We start from the raw sequence: 13,521 nt of genomic DNA, 5'->3' as shown, positions 1-13,521 counted from the left end.
CACTCTTCTAGTTTGAGCATTTTAAATATAATATTTTTATACTATAGATTTTATCCAGTTAAGCCAGAATAAGAAAAAAAAATTCAGATTAGCTAAGACTACTCACTATAATGAGTTGTTTACATTTTTTTCTTTATTGAATAACTGTGAGATACAATAAAGAGATACATGAAAGAGTTGTTCACGGTTGGTATTCAGTCATACAATGTTCCAATACCCATTCCCTCTAACATTTCCCAACATCAAAGTCCCCAGTTTCCCTCCCGCCACCTACCCCTTTCCCCCATCCTTTCTCTGTGGCAGGCAATTTCCTTCTCTCCTTCTCTCTCTCTCTCTCTCTCTCTCTCTCTCAGGATAGAGTGAAAATTCATATTTGTAGATTTTAAAAAAACACACAAGGATCTTAGTCCACAAAGCACTATTATCTGACTTCTAATAAAGTAGTAGAAATAAAGAACAAAACCCATCACTGTCTCTTTAATTAATGAGTTCAGCTAATCTATCCCCCCATTTCAAGGCTCCTAGAAGGATTGAATACTTGCTCTATTAATGAAACTATAAAGCCTTTCTGAAATTTGAGAAAATGGAGATAAATGGAATTCTAATAGATTCAGCATCATAAGTTAACATCTCTCTGCATACTACATGTTTATGTCTTATGCCTAATAATAGTAATGAGTAAGAAAATTAATGTCTGTTAACTGCTAGTTACTACTATAATCTCACTAAGAAGAATATTTCAATTAACTTCTAATAATAACCTTTTGAGTAAGGATTACTATAGCATCATTTATATATTTTGAATGGAGACCTTGAAAAGTTAAATGTCTTGACCAAATTGTTTACCCGGTTTATAATGGTAGAGTAAAAATTTGGGCCCAGACTAATATCAGAAGTCACATTTTAACCACTGGATAGAGATATCAAATAGATTTTATTTCTACTCTCAGCTCTGGTTGATTGATACTGACCACAGAAATCAGGAAATTGAAATAACTCAGTCACTAAATTTGGCACTCATGGTGACCTAGTGCCAAAACCTAGTAAGAGGTTGAGAGGAGAGAGCACAAGGTAGTCGGGCACATAATTAGCATGTGTGAGGCCTTGAGTTAGATTCCCTAGTAGCTGGGATAACCCCCGGTAGCCCTGAGTACCACTGTCCAAATAACCATAATGCCAGATCAAGTACTAAGTTATCAAACTCACACTGACAGACTGAGCATCTCAGGAGTGCCACATAATTACCAAGCACCACTAGGGGGTGGCCCTAATTAAATAAAAACCTGACTATTAATATAAAGTATAAGGACATTACAGCTGACTATTAATATAAAGTATAAGGACATTACAGCTGTATATTATTGTGTGTATTTGCCCCCTCCTAGGGAAAGTGAGAGGTCTGTAGTGAAGAAGAGGCAGGAATGAGAGGTGTGGGGTGAGGGAGAAGAGGAAAGGAGGAAGAAGTTAATCTTTCACTTGTGTATCTATAAATAATAATCACAGATATTTAGCATAGAAAAATCCAAATAATATTATAAGCCCTGCCAACAAATTGTGTTTCTCTGTGTTAAACAGATAATAAACACTGGTAATTTGAGTTTTCATTCTTATTTCCTTTCCTCTACTCACTCACGGTTTTTTAAAAGATGAACAAAATGGTATGAGAAAAAAGGAGAGAGAAATGCTTAGAATGCCATAACTTGAATGATTATGTCAATGTATTCAATCCAAGGTCATTTCAGAAAAAACATACAAATGAGCTTAGCTAAAGATTTTGTGTCAAAAGACCCTGAAATCTCTAGATTTCTAGATTTCAATCTAAGATTTGATTTTTTAGATTTCAATCTAAGCACCTAGAAAGAGGAAGTCTCTACAGTAAATTTAAAGTAGAAGTCTCTGCAGTCTATTTAAAAATGAATGAAGTGATGTTTATCACCTATCATCAGAGAAATGAAAATCAATAAAACAATGATTAATCATCTCACACCAATTAGACCAGCACATGTCAAAAAAGAATAAAAATAATCAGTGCTGCCATGTTGGGACAAAAATAAAATAAACCCTCATTCATTGTTAGCAGAAATGTCTACTCATTCAACTTTTTTGGAAAATGATCTGAACACTTCTCAAAAATGTAAGAGATGAGCTTCCTAAAGGTATCTTCAAGGATGAAACACCACTGCCCAAGCAAGATAAAGAAAAAATAAAGAAATGGGACTATATATAAACTAAGAAGCTTCTTTACCTCAAAGGAAATAATGACCAGGATACAAAGCCCATGGAGTGGGAAACATTATTTACCCAACACCCACCTGATAAGAGGTTAATATCAATGATATATAAGGCACTGGAACTTTACAAGAAAAGAATATACGACCCTATTAGAAAAAAAAGAGGGTTCGGAAGAAGAATTGAACAGAAACTTCCTCAAAGAAAACAAATGGCCAAAGAAATATAAAAAAAGTTTTACATCACTAATCATCAGGTAGATGCAAATCAAAACAATGAGTTATAATCTCACATAACAGAGCATGGCATATGTCAAACAAGAACAAGAACAACCAGTGCAGGTGCTGATGCAGAGAGAAAGGGATTCAAATTTATTGTTGGTGGGAATAGCAACTGCTTCAGCCTTTTTGGAAAACAACACCGACATTCCTCAAAAAACTAGAAATTGAGCTTTCATTTGACCCAGCATACCATTCCTGGGAATATGTCCTAGGGGCCAAAAAACATGATGCAGTTTTAATTTTTTTAAATTTTTTAATTTTTATTACAGCACTATTCATAATTGCCAGAATCTGGAAGCAACCCAAGTGCCCAAGAACAGATGACTGGATAAAGAAGTTATGGTACATAAACACACTGGAATGCAATGCAGCCACAAGGAAAAGTGAATTCATAAAATTTCTTTATTCATGAATAGATATGAAGAGTATCATGCAGAGTAAAATGAGCCAGAGGGAGCGGACAGGCATACAATGATTGCACTCATTTGTGGGATATAAAAACAAAACAAGTTGTACAGATCCCTTTATCAATAAGAAATGACTTTCACTGTCTCTTTTGACTTCTTCAGTCTGAAATCAATATGGTCTGATACTAGGATGGCTACCCCAGCTTTTTTATGGGAGTTGTTTGCCTGTAGGATTTTTTTCCAGCCTTTGACTTTGAGCCTGTATTTGCTCTGACTGTTGAGATGTGTTTCTTGCAGGCAGCAGAATGTTGGGTTCAATTTTCTAATCCATCCTGCCACTCTGTGTCTTTCAATTGGTGTGTTTAGTCCATTGACGTTGAGAGAGATTATTGTTATAGGGTTATAGGGTTTTGTCTCATTTTTCTGATGAAATTTGGTGTATTTGAGGGTCCTGTCTTGTCTTAAAGTAGCCCATTCAGTAGTTCTTGTAACCATGGATTTGAGTCTATGAAGTTCCTGAGCTGTTGTTTATCTGTGAAACTGTGTGTTGTTCCTTCTGTTATGAATGAGAGTCTAGCTGGGTAAAGCATTTTTGGTGAGGCATTTATTTCATTGAGTTTTTTCACTATATCCCACCACTGTTTTTGAGCCATGAGGGTTTCATCAGACAAGTCGGCTGTGAATCTTAAGGATACTCCTTCATAGGCAATTTCTTTCTTTGATCTTGCTGCTTTCAGAATTTTGTCTCTATCTAAGGTTTTGGTCATTTTGATCAGGATGAGTCTTGGGGTATTTTTATTTGGATTTCTTCTAGCTGGTACCCTTCGGGCCTCCTGAATGTGGTCTCATGTTTTATTCAGCTCTGGGAACATCATAGCAATGATGTCTTTGACAGTTTCTTCTTCATCAGGGTTTTCTTCCTGTCCCTCTGGGGCTCCAGCTATTCTTATATTACTCCTCTTGGCTTTATCACAATCTTCTCTTACCATCTGTTCCCGGATTGTCAGTCTCTTTTCCATTTTTTGCTCTTTTCTAGAGAGTCTCTGGACTTCATCTTCGAGCTCACTAATTCTGTCCTCAGCAGCTGTTACTCTGCTGCTGAGGTCTTCCACTGAGTTTTTTAATTCACCTACCAGTTTTTTTAGGCCTGACATTTCCATTTGTAATTTTGTTGTCTGTGTTGCAAGCCATAATGCCCAAAAGTAGAGAGAGAGTATGGGGAATATTGTCTCCATGGAGGCAGGGGGAGGGTAGGAAAGTGGAGGCTATACTAGGGATATTGGTGGTGGAGAATGTGCACTGGTGGAGGGATGGGTGTTTGATCATTGTGAGATTGTAACCCAAACATGAAAGCTTGTAACTATCTCATGGTGATTCAATAAAATTTAAAATAAAACAACAAAAAAATTTAAAATTAAGAAAAACCAAAGTATAAGACTGAGACCCAAAGACAATAGAAATAACAGCAAGGAAGACTGGTCCATGGTTGGAAGCTTGCCACAAGGGGGTTGGGGGTGGAGGAAGGAGAGTGCAGTTAGACAGAAAAGGGACCATGACAATGATAGAAATGATCACTGGACAAGAGCTGAGTGCTGAAAGGAGGTAAGGTGATATATATGAACACACAACAAATTTTTAGTGCCTGTATTGCAAACCACAATGCCTAAAGGGGAAGGAGGGAAGGAGGGTGGGGGAGGGAGAGAGGGAGGAAGAGAGAGAAGTGTCTTCCATAGAGGCATGCTGGGGTGGGGGGATTAGACAAAGGGAAACTGGGCAAACTGGGGACTTGGAGGCAGGAATTTGCTCAGTAGTGAAGGGTTGAGGACATCCATAATTTGGATAATTATGTCAATGTATTCAATGAAGGATATTTCAGAAAAAAATACAAATGATCTTAGCTAAATGTTTTATTTGTAAAGACTCGGTGTAAAATCTCTAAGCACCTACTAACAGAAAGTCTCCATAGTAAGTCATACATAAGTCTATTGATGCTATATGAGTAGAATGAGAGTACCTATCTCTCAAAATCATTACTATTAGCAAAAAGGCAATTAAAGGCTTCAAGAAAAACAATAATGAAAGGACCTGTGGTTTATTTAATCTTGCCTTTCAAGTCTATGAATTATCTTATACCACGTGAAATATTTATGTGCTAATGCAAAGTTTTTTTCAACCTATCCTTCCATGTGAGAGAAAGTTTATTTCCTGAGTATCATCATCATCATCATCATCATCATTATCATCATCATCATCATCCTGTTAATCATCGATTTTCTCGAGTGGTCTCAGTACTGTCTCCATTGGTCCTAGCTCTGAAACTTTAGAAGCCTCTCTTTACTCGTCCTTCCCAGTGGAGCCGCATTGGAGGCTCCTTCAGGGTCAGGGGAATGAGATCTATCATTGTTACTGGTTTTGGCATATGAATACACCACAGAGAGCTTGCCAGGCTCTCCCATACAGGCAGGAAACTCTCGATAACTTGCCAGGTTCTCTGAGAGGTAGAACTAGACTGTAAGATGTTGCACAGTGGCTTTGTGGCTGCATGTTTCCAGGAGCTTAGTTTATAGTCTCTGGAGACTCTAAACCAGGCTCCAGAGACTATTAGTTAACATAGTATACATATATAAAAACACAAACAAGTGTAAGAGTCTTGTGCTCTATTGGCTGAGCTAACCAGGGCAGGGTGCTATACAGACAAAATGAAAACAAAATAATACTTAGATGGCAATTCTACTATTTGAAATACTTCATGAAATATATTTGCTCTTATCAATACCTAAGAGGACCACTGGGGAAAATGTGTTCCTGAGTATAATGGTTGGCATTCAGAGATCTATTAGCTTGGGTCACAAGTGTCTATTTAAGGAATGAAGGCAATAAATTATTTAATAAAACCCCTATTACGTGCGCAAATATACATGTCCCCTGAGCCAACATACCCACAGAGAACAACTTACAAGGTCTTTCTACAGAGCCAAGACAGTGAGAAGAGGAACTCAACTGTCAAAAATATTTTCAACCAACCAGATTTATGCAGATGATTCCAAAGAATCAGGCCAAAGGAAACACCCGTATTTGCCTAGTTGGAAGAGATTACTCATGGGAAGTAAAACTAGTACTGCTTGCTTCCCCAAAAAATAAATGTGAATATGTTCATCTTTGAAAGCAGTGAACTTAAGTTGGACAAAAAATTATAATCCCCAAAGGACAAAGAAACAGGTTAAAGGAAACTCAAGTTCTTATTTATTGTTATTATGATTATTATTGTCGGTTTGGGGTCCACACCCTATAGTACTTGGGGTTTACTCCTGAATCTATACTCAGAGATCACTCCTGACAGGTCTCAGGCAATTATATGTCGTATGAGAGATCAAACCAGAGTTAGCGGCATGCAAGGCAAGTGTACTACTTGCTGTATTGATGCTCCAGGCCTCTAACTCAACTTTTTATAGACATATCCAATAATAGACTGGACCACAAAACAGACGGCTTATTGGTTCATGCTTATCTAGGTTCATATCTTGAAATCATGAGATATTCTCCCACTAGGTAAATCAATTAGTAGGAAAGATCACTGTATCGGGCTATTATTTTATTGATTTTTTTCTCACAAGGAATCCCCAGAAAATAGGGCAGAAGGGACCTAAGGCAGAATATAGTGAGTAGGGCATTTGTCTTCCATGAGGGTGACCTGGGTTCCATAGCCTCAGCACCACATACTGCACATATAGTTCCCTGAGTTCCACTAGGAGTGATGCCCGAATACAGAATCAGAAGTAAACCCTGAGTATTGCTAAGTGTGGTCCCAAAATGACAGCAACAAAAAATTGGCAAAGAAATGTGTGAGCACATGCAGTGGTATTAGAGATTGAGCTCAGGATCTCACAATTACCCTGGGTGTATCTTAACTCATTCTCCATCTTCAAAGCCCTTTCATTTCAGGGATCACCTCAGCAAGTGCAGACAGCATCAAGGTGTGGAATCACAGCCTTGGACAAGTTTGTTTGTTTTTTTAGCTATTAAGTTATTTTACACTTCCTCGGCTATTCCAAGCAGATTGTGTCAGAGTCCCTCCTTCTAATGTCTCACCCAGGTGTTCATGTAATGTGCTACATTCATGTTCTGGAGCTGATTCAGGTGGTACTTGAAAAATTGAGCATGGTGCTACTCAAACTTTTACTGAAATAGTTTTAAAGACAAAAGAAAACCTTATAAGTATAGGCAAGTGTTTCCATCCACATTCAAATAAAACCCATCTCAAAATGGAAATTTTATGAACCTTTTACTGTTTATCCTCCCAAGTATATCCAAAAGTCTAATATGCCATGCTCTGTTAAATTCTTTTCTAATTATGCATTGAACTTTAACTATCTCAAGGTGTTTCTTTAAAGCAAAGAAACACTTATAAGTGTTTCTTTGCTTTAAAGAAACACTTATGTTTTAAGTCCAGCAGTCTTTCTAACACTGTCAATAGATTTGAAGACAAGCATGCCATTTGGTATCCTCAAATAATTTGAACTCTTCCCCCAATTTAGATATAGATGTGACTATACATAAAAATATTCAATGGAAAATATTCCATTAAAAAGTAGGAAAGTTTGTGTATTAAAAAAACTGGTACAGGGGCCAAAGTGATAGTAAAACAGGTAGTGTGCCTTATCTGCAGTCAATCCAGGTTTGAGCCTGGTACCCCACATGGTCCCTCGAGCCTCTCCAGGGGGCAACTCCTGAGTGAAGAGTCAGCGGTAAGCCCTGAAAGCTGCTGGGCATGGTAAAAAAAAAATAAACTGATACACATTTCCTTAACAATAATTGTCTTTGCTCTACAGAATACTTTGCTATTATTTTTATGTCTCAGTCACATCATGACCTCTGTGTGGCTATAAGTGCTTCCCTTTCTATATCTTTTACTTTAAAAGGAAATATTTAAAATTGCATTTTATACCTACACTCGAGTAAGGGTTGAAATAATACAGATTGGATCCATTATTGTACATCTACCCGTGCCCTAGTTAATTTTTCTCTCTGGTTTAAAGAGAAATTAAAATTGAAGTATGTTGTGGGTCTCTAAAAGTATTGACACTGTGCTTACTACTTAATATATAAGGCAGTCATTTTCATGGGAGAGAGGTGGAGTCCAATAATAACATTTATTATAGAATAAGAAAATCCCTAATTTTATTCCAGGCAAATGACCATGCAAAAGAGACTGCAGTTCCCAGCCTCCCTTGTAACCATATCAGCCAATGGAATGTGAGCAGAAGCAATGGGCTCAATTTATATATTTTGTTCTCTTTCCCTGCAGTTGGCATTCAGCAGTTATTATAATTATTTGAATCCTGTACATGAAGATCATGTTCTAAGGATGCTGATAAAGGAAGAAAAAAAATGTGTCTGGTTCTCTGACATCTCATGAAGCTTTGATGATTTCCCATAAAATAAATTCAATACCCAGCTGAACAGCTTAATTTAAAAACACAAACTGAGTTCACTTTCACTTTATATGATGAAGAAATAATGTTTCTTAGCAGGGATGATGATTCTGTTTCTGCTATTCTGCACGTTGGTCCCAAGCAGCCAAACACATAGACAGAGTAATAATATTGCAGTAAGGAAATTAAAGTGTAGATTGACTTTCTTGGTATTTTTTAGTACAAATTAAAGCATGGCAGAATTCAACCCTGATATATCAGTGTCCAAAACCTATTCTCTCTTCATTTTATTTCCACATTGTCTTTTCTCTTTAGAGAGACAAAAAGCATGGCGAACACAGCAATTATGAGAGAAAGGAGTATAAACCTTATGAAGCAATAAGTATCATCAAAAGAGAAGAAACAAAAAACAAATGGAAAAAATGAAACAAATTGAATGTGGAATTTTGCCAGCACCACATGACTTGACATTTTAAATTATGAGAACTTACAGGAAATATTAGATAACTTCCAAGAAAGGAATAACTCACATAAATGATGAAGCTAGCCCGTTTTGCTTATTTATTAGTTTTAACTGTAAACTTCATATATTATTTTTGACTAATAATTCTGATTTCCACTGACACAAAGGATCATACTAAAGCAAGTCTCACTAAAAAAAAATACCTGGAAAAAAAGACATTATCTTAATGAGAAATATTCCTCAGTAAAGATTCATTTGCTTCCTTCTCTTTCTCAAAATATAGGTTCATCTCTCCTTGGAACTTGTCTATCCATGTAACCTTCAGATTGAACTGGTTCTGCCCAAATAGTTACTTTGCTCCTTGAATACACTACTCTAGTTTTAAAAGGAATTTCACTTTATGTTTGTTTAGAGGAGCCAGATCCAAGTCATATTTACTCCTTGTTCTGTGCTCAGGGATAACTCCTGGCGGGAATTGGGGGACCATATGACATGCAGGAACTCAAACCCAGGTTGCCTACAAGTGCCCTTCCCTCTGTCCTATTGCTCGGGTCCCATTCACATTTTAAAGTTTGAGGTATTTCATTTTCATCTTGAATCTCGGATCTTTCTTTCAAAATAGTAAAAAAGAAATCAAAATTTTCTATTATTCCATAAAGACATATTTCATATAAAAGGAAATCTTTCAATGAGTCTAGGGATACTTCTCTAGCCACTGTTTATTAAATTAATTAAATGAAAAGACATATACGTCATTTGCTTCCTGGGAAGCTCCTAATATTGTAGAAAACTTCAGGTCATCTTATAAGACTTAAAAAATCAACCTTCTCCCTAAAAAATAATATCCTCAACACAGATTATGCAACATTCAGATATTTGTGCTGTATCACGCAATAATGAATTTTCCAAAACTTCTGACACTTTTACTCATTTTAGATACAGCAACATAAGTATCACTGCGAGATTTACCTTGTGATTACATACCTTTTATCTTGTATTGATGGTCAATAAAGGTAGCTGAATTTCCTGTCAATGTCCATGCTGTTACCAGCTCTTTCTCACAGGGCCAGAGCTATAAGAGGTGGCAACATTCTACTCATATCTCTGGGAGCTGCTCTCAAAATAGAATTGAAAGACATTTTATTATGGTATGGGAAAATGTCTCCAGGACATTCAGCACATCTTGCAGCTGCTGCAAGTCCTGAAAGAGAGCACAAGAAGGAGTGGATTGCTGCAGTGTCCTCAGACCTCTACCTCCACTCAGGTGAGTTGTGTGGCTTTATTCACTCCATCTGAGTTTCTTGGGAATCTTACATGGTAGGACATTATGCTTAGTGTTGTAGGGAAATTGACCAACCCTTGCTTGGTCCCCCACACTACATATGGCCTAACCCCTCATGCACTACCTCTCCCAGAAATGTGGGGAATGCCAGTGATATTATACAAATTAAAAGACAGAATAAAAACATCAAGTGAGGTGCAGGTAAAAGTGGTATGGAAGTTGCAGTGGTTCAGAGATCAGTTTTAAATAGGAATATGTTTCCATGGTGAACTTCTCATTTTAATTTTATCCCAGCTGTTGACTACAATTGGGCCAGCCAATGCTGGGTCTAGAGTTGTGGAAGACTGAAAACAATTTAAGAAAAGATATCAATTCATAGATATGATAGAAAGGCATTGTTGTTGGACTGTATTTATAAGAGAAATAAGCCAGAGTGATAGTATAGCAGGTAGGGCACTTGTCTTGCACAGGTTGCACTGGTTTTGATTCCAGGCATCCCATATGGCCCCCTGAATCTGTCAGGAGTGATCACTGAGGTCCACTGAGTATGACCCAAAATCAAAATAAATAAAATTTTTAAAAAAGAGGAATTAGAGGGGCTAGAATAAGTGAACAAACATATTTCAAATATTGAGGACACAAAGTTAATGTAGCTAAGATTGACCCAAGTTCAATTCTTCCATTCCTCTCCGAGAGTCCAGTAAGCTACTGAGAGTGTCTTGCCCGCATGGCAGAGCCTGGCAAGCTACCACTGGCATATTCAATGTGCCAAAAATAGTAACAGCAAGTCTCACAACGGAGACATTACTGGTGCCTGCTCTAGCAAATTGATGAGCAAAAGGAAGGCAGTGATACAGTGCTATATATGCATTCTATTACATTGTAGCTTGTATAAATCCATCTACTTGAACAAACCAGTTTTCTGCCTCTAGCTGTAATTACCTACACAAACATTATGTCTTTTAAAACATCCCTAGAAATAACCTTAGTATCAAAAATTAATAGTAATTTAAGCACAAGAAAGCTGCCAAAAGAAGATCAAGTTAACATCTTTTTCATGACATTTTTCCTTTGGGGGCCAAACCCAGCAGTGTTCAGGGCTTACTTCTATCTCTACATTCAGGGATCACTCCTGCTGGTTATCAGAATACCATATGGGGTTCCAGGAATCAAATCCTGGTTGGTTTTATGTAAAGCAAGGGCCTTAGTGAATGTATTATCTCTCTAGACCCCAATAACATTATTTTTAAGTACCTAATGATGCATAATGAGTTCTCAGTCTGAAAACTTCAAAATCATCAAAGAATTTGAAATAAGGACCTATTTTTACTATACTTAACAATAAATAGCTATAATTTCTCTCAACGTACTTCATGTAAAAGATATATTAGGTATAAGTCAAGATATTAACTTTCTCATTCTAGTAAGTAGTATGATATAATTTATAGAAATCAATATAGTGACAAATTACAAGATACTCCTTTACAAAGAAACCTGGGAGAAGCATAGAAAATTCTGCTGAATATTTGGCTATTCAAGCATTTTACTGCATTATAAAGTATGGGGGGTTGCTACAAACTAGATGAACACCATAGCATCTCCTGATGTCTCTATTTATAATGTCTGTCAGATTTTGTTTAAATTTTATAAACAAAAAACCACTATTTTTATTGATCTAACCTTGGATGTATGCATGGAAGACAAATGCCTTACCCTCTGTACTATCTCTCAGGCCCCTCAAGAAACACTATTTTAAAAAACAGTCATAAAGATGAAATATAGAAGGTAGATTCCTAAGAGTATAAAAATATTTTAAAGAAGATAAGATATAACTAGTTGGTGTAGCACCTGCCTTGAGTATGTGAAGCCCTGGGTTTACTCTCTGGATCCATATGGCTCCTGATTGATACCTTCCCACCTGCCCAGTTCCCAGTATTACTGAAGTGTCTCCACCTCAGCATGATAAGAACAAAGATAAAAGTATACTTTCTACAACCATACAAATACTTGTTAGCAACACTGCATTGATTAAAATAAAACAAAAAGATCCAAGGTTAAGTTACGGAGTTGGTTCCAGACAAAATACCATTCTTAAATAAGTATATAGTCCAAATTTTGTAGCAAAAAAGTTAAAGTTAGATACCCTTAGGCTATGGGATGCCAATAGTATGATAAATTTTATAATAATAAGTCATTTATTTAGTTCAGGTTTATTTTGAGCTACACCAAGCCGTGCTCAGAGCCTATTCCTGACTCTACTCTTAGGGATCACTCCTGGTATTACCTGGGGGACCAATATTAGATGCTGGCGATCAAACCCAGGTCAACTGCATGCAAGGCAAATGCCCTACCAGCTAAACTATTTCTCTTAACCCAGTAACACAACCTTCAAGACAACATAATTTTTTTCATGTTATGAATAGGGAAGATATGATCAGGAAAATGTTTTGCACCTCAAAATTCTGCTGGAAAACTCATGGAAAAGTTCTTTAAAATTTTTTTCTATATAAAGGCAGAATATACATATTTTTATGTGCAAAATTTGCCAGTGTTTTCAGCATGCTTATAATGACCACCAATGGTATCATCTCAAGAGCTTTCAAAAAGTTATACACTTATAGTCTGTCTGTTGGACTTTAATGTTGATTATTGGGGCTAGAGAGATACCTCCAAGGACTGGAGCATACGCTTTGCATGCAGGAAACTGGGTTTGAACACTAGTACCACTTGGTCTTCTTAACACCACTAGAAGTGACCCCCCCCAATACCAAGCCAAGAATAGCACCTGAGCATCACTGGGTGTAGTTAAAAGCAAAAAATAAAAATAATAAATTTTGATGTTTTAATGATAAGTATGAGTGATTATATTTTTAGTTCTTCACATATCTCTCTTTACATAGTTTTTAGACTAGAAAGTATATTATATAATTCAGTTAAAGTTCTTCCAAAGAATTTTCATTAAGTTTTGAACTCCTGTAAAAACATTGAAATGAAGAGATTTTTGTTAGTTTGAAAGAACTTGTTCATGTCAGAGAATACAGAAATAAACCAAATTTCATTAAACTATATAATTGGAGAAATTTAAGAACAGGAATATCTTGACTCAGAAAGCATAGCCAAACTCTGTTTCCTCTATTTGAAAAGTCACATATCTAGCCACCCCGTCGTTTAATCTACCAGAAGATTCAGCAGGTAGTAAAAGCCCCAGAATTAAGTCGAATTTAGAAGCAGACCTGGAGGAATCACCACACAGAAAAGGTTTAAGCCCCCATTTTCAGTTGTTAATGAGGAAGAAGTTGCTGGTAACTACAGGAAATCTAAACCTGTAGAGCCTCTTTAACTGTCGGTGCCCCAGAGCTGATGAAGCTGTGAGGGTTTGCCTTGGTTTATTGGAAATCATTAAAATGGTGCACTCTCCCCAGCTGAT

The sequence above is a fragment of the Sorex araneus genome, chromosome 4 (genome assembly GCF_027595985.1).
Source record: "Sorex araneus isolate mSorAra2 chromosome 4, mSorAra2.pri, whole genome shotgun sequence".
In the NCBI taxonomy this organism is placed as follows: Eukaryota; Metazoa; Chordata; class Mammalia; order Eulipotyphla; family Soricidae; genus Sorex; species Sorex araneus.
This window is presented reverse-complemented; position numbering follows the sequence as displayed.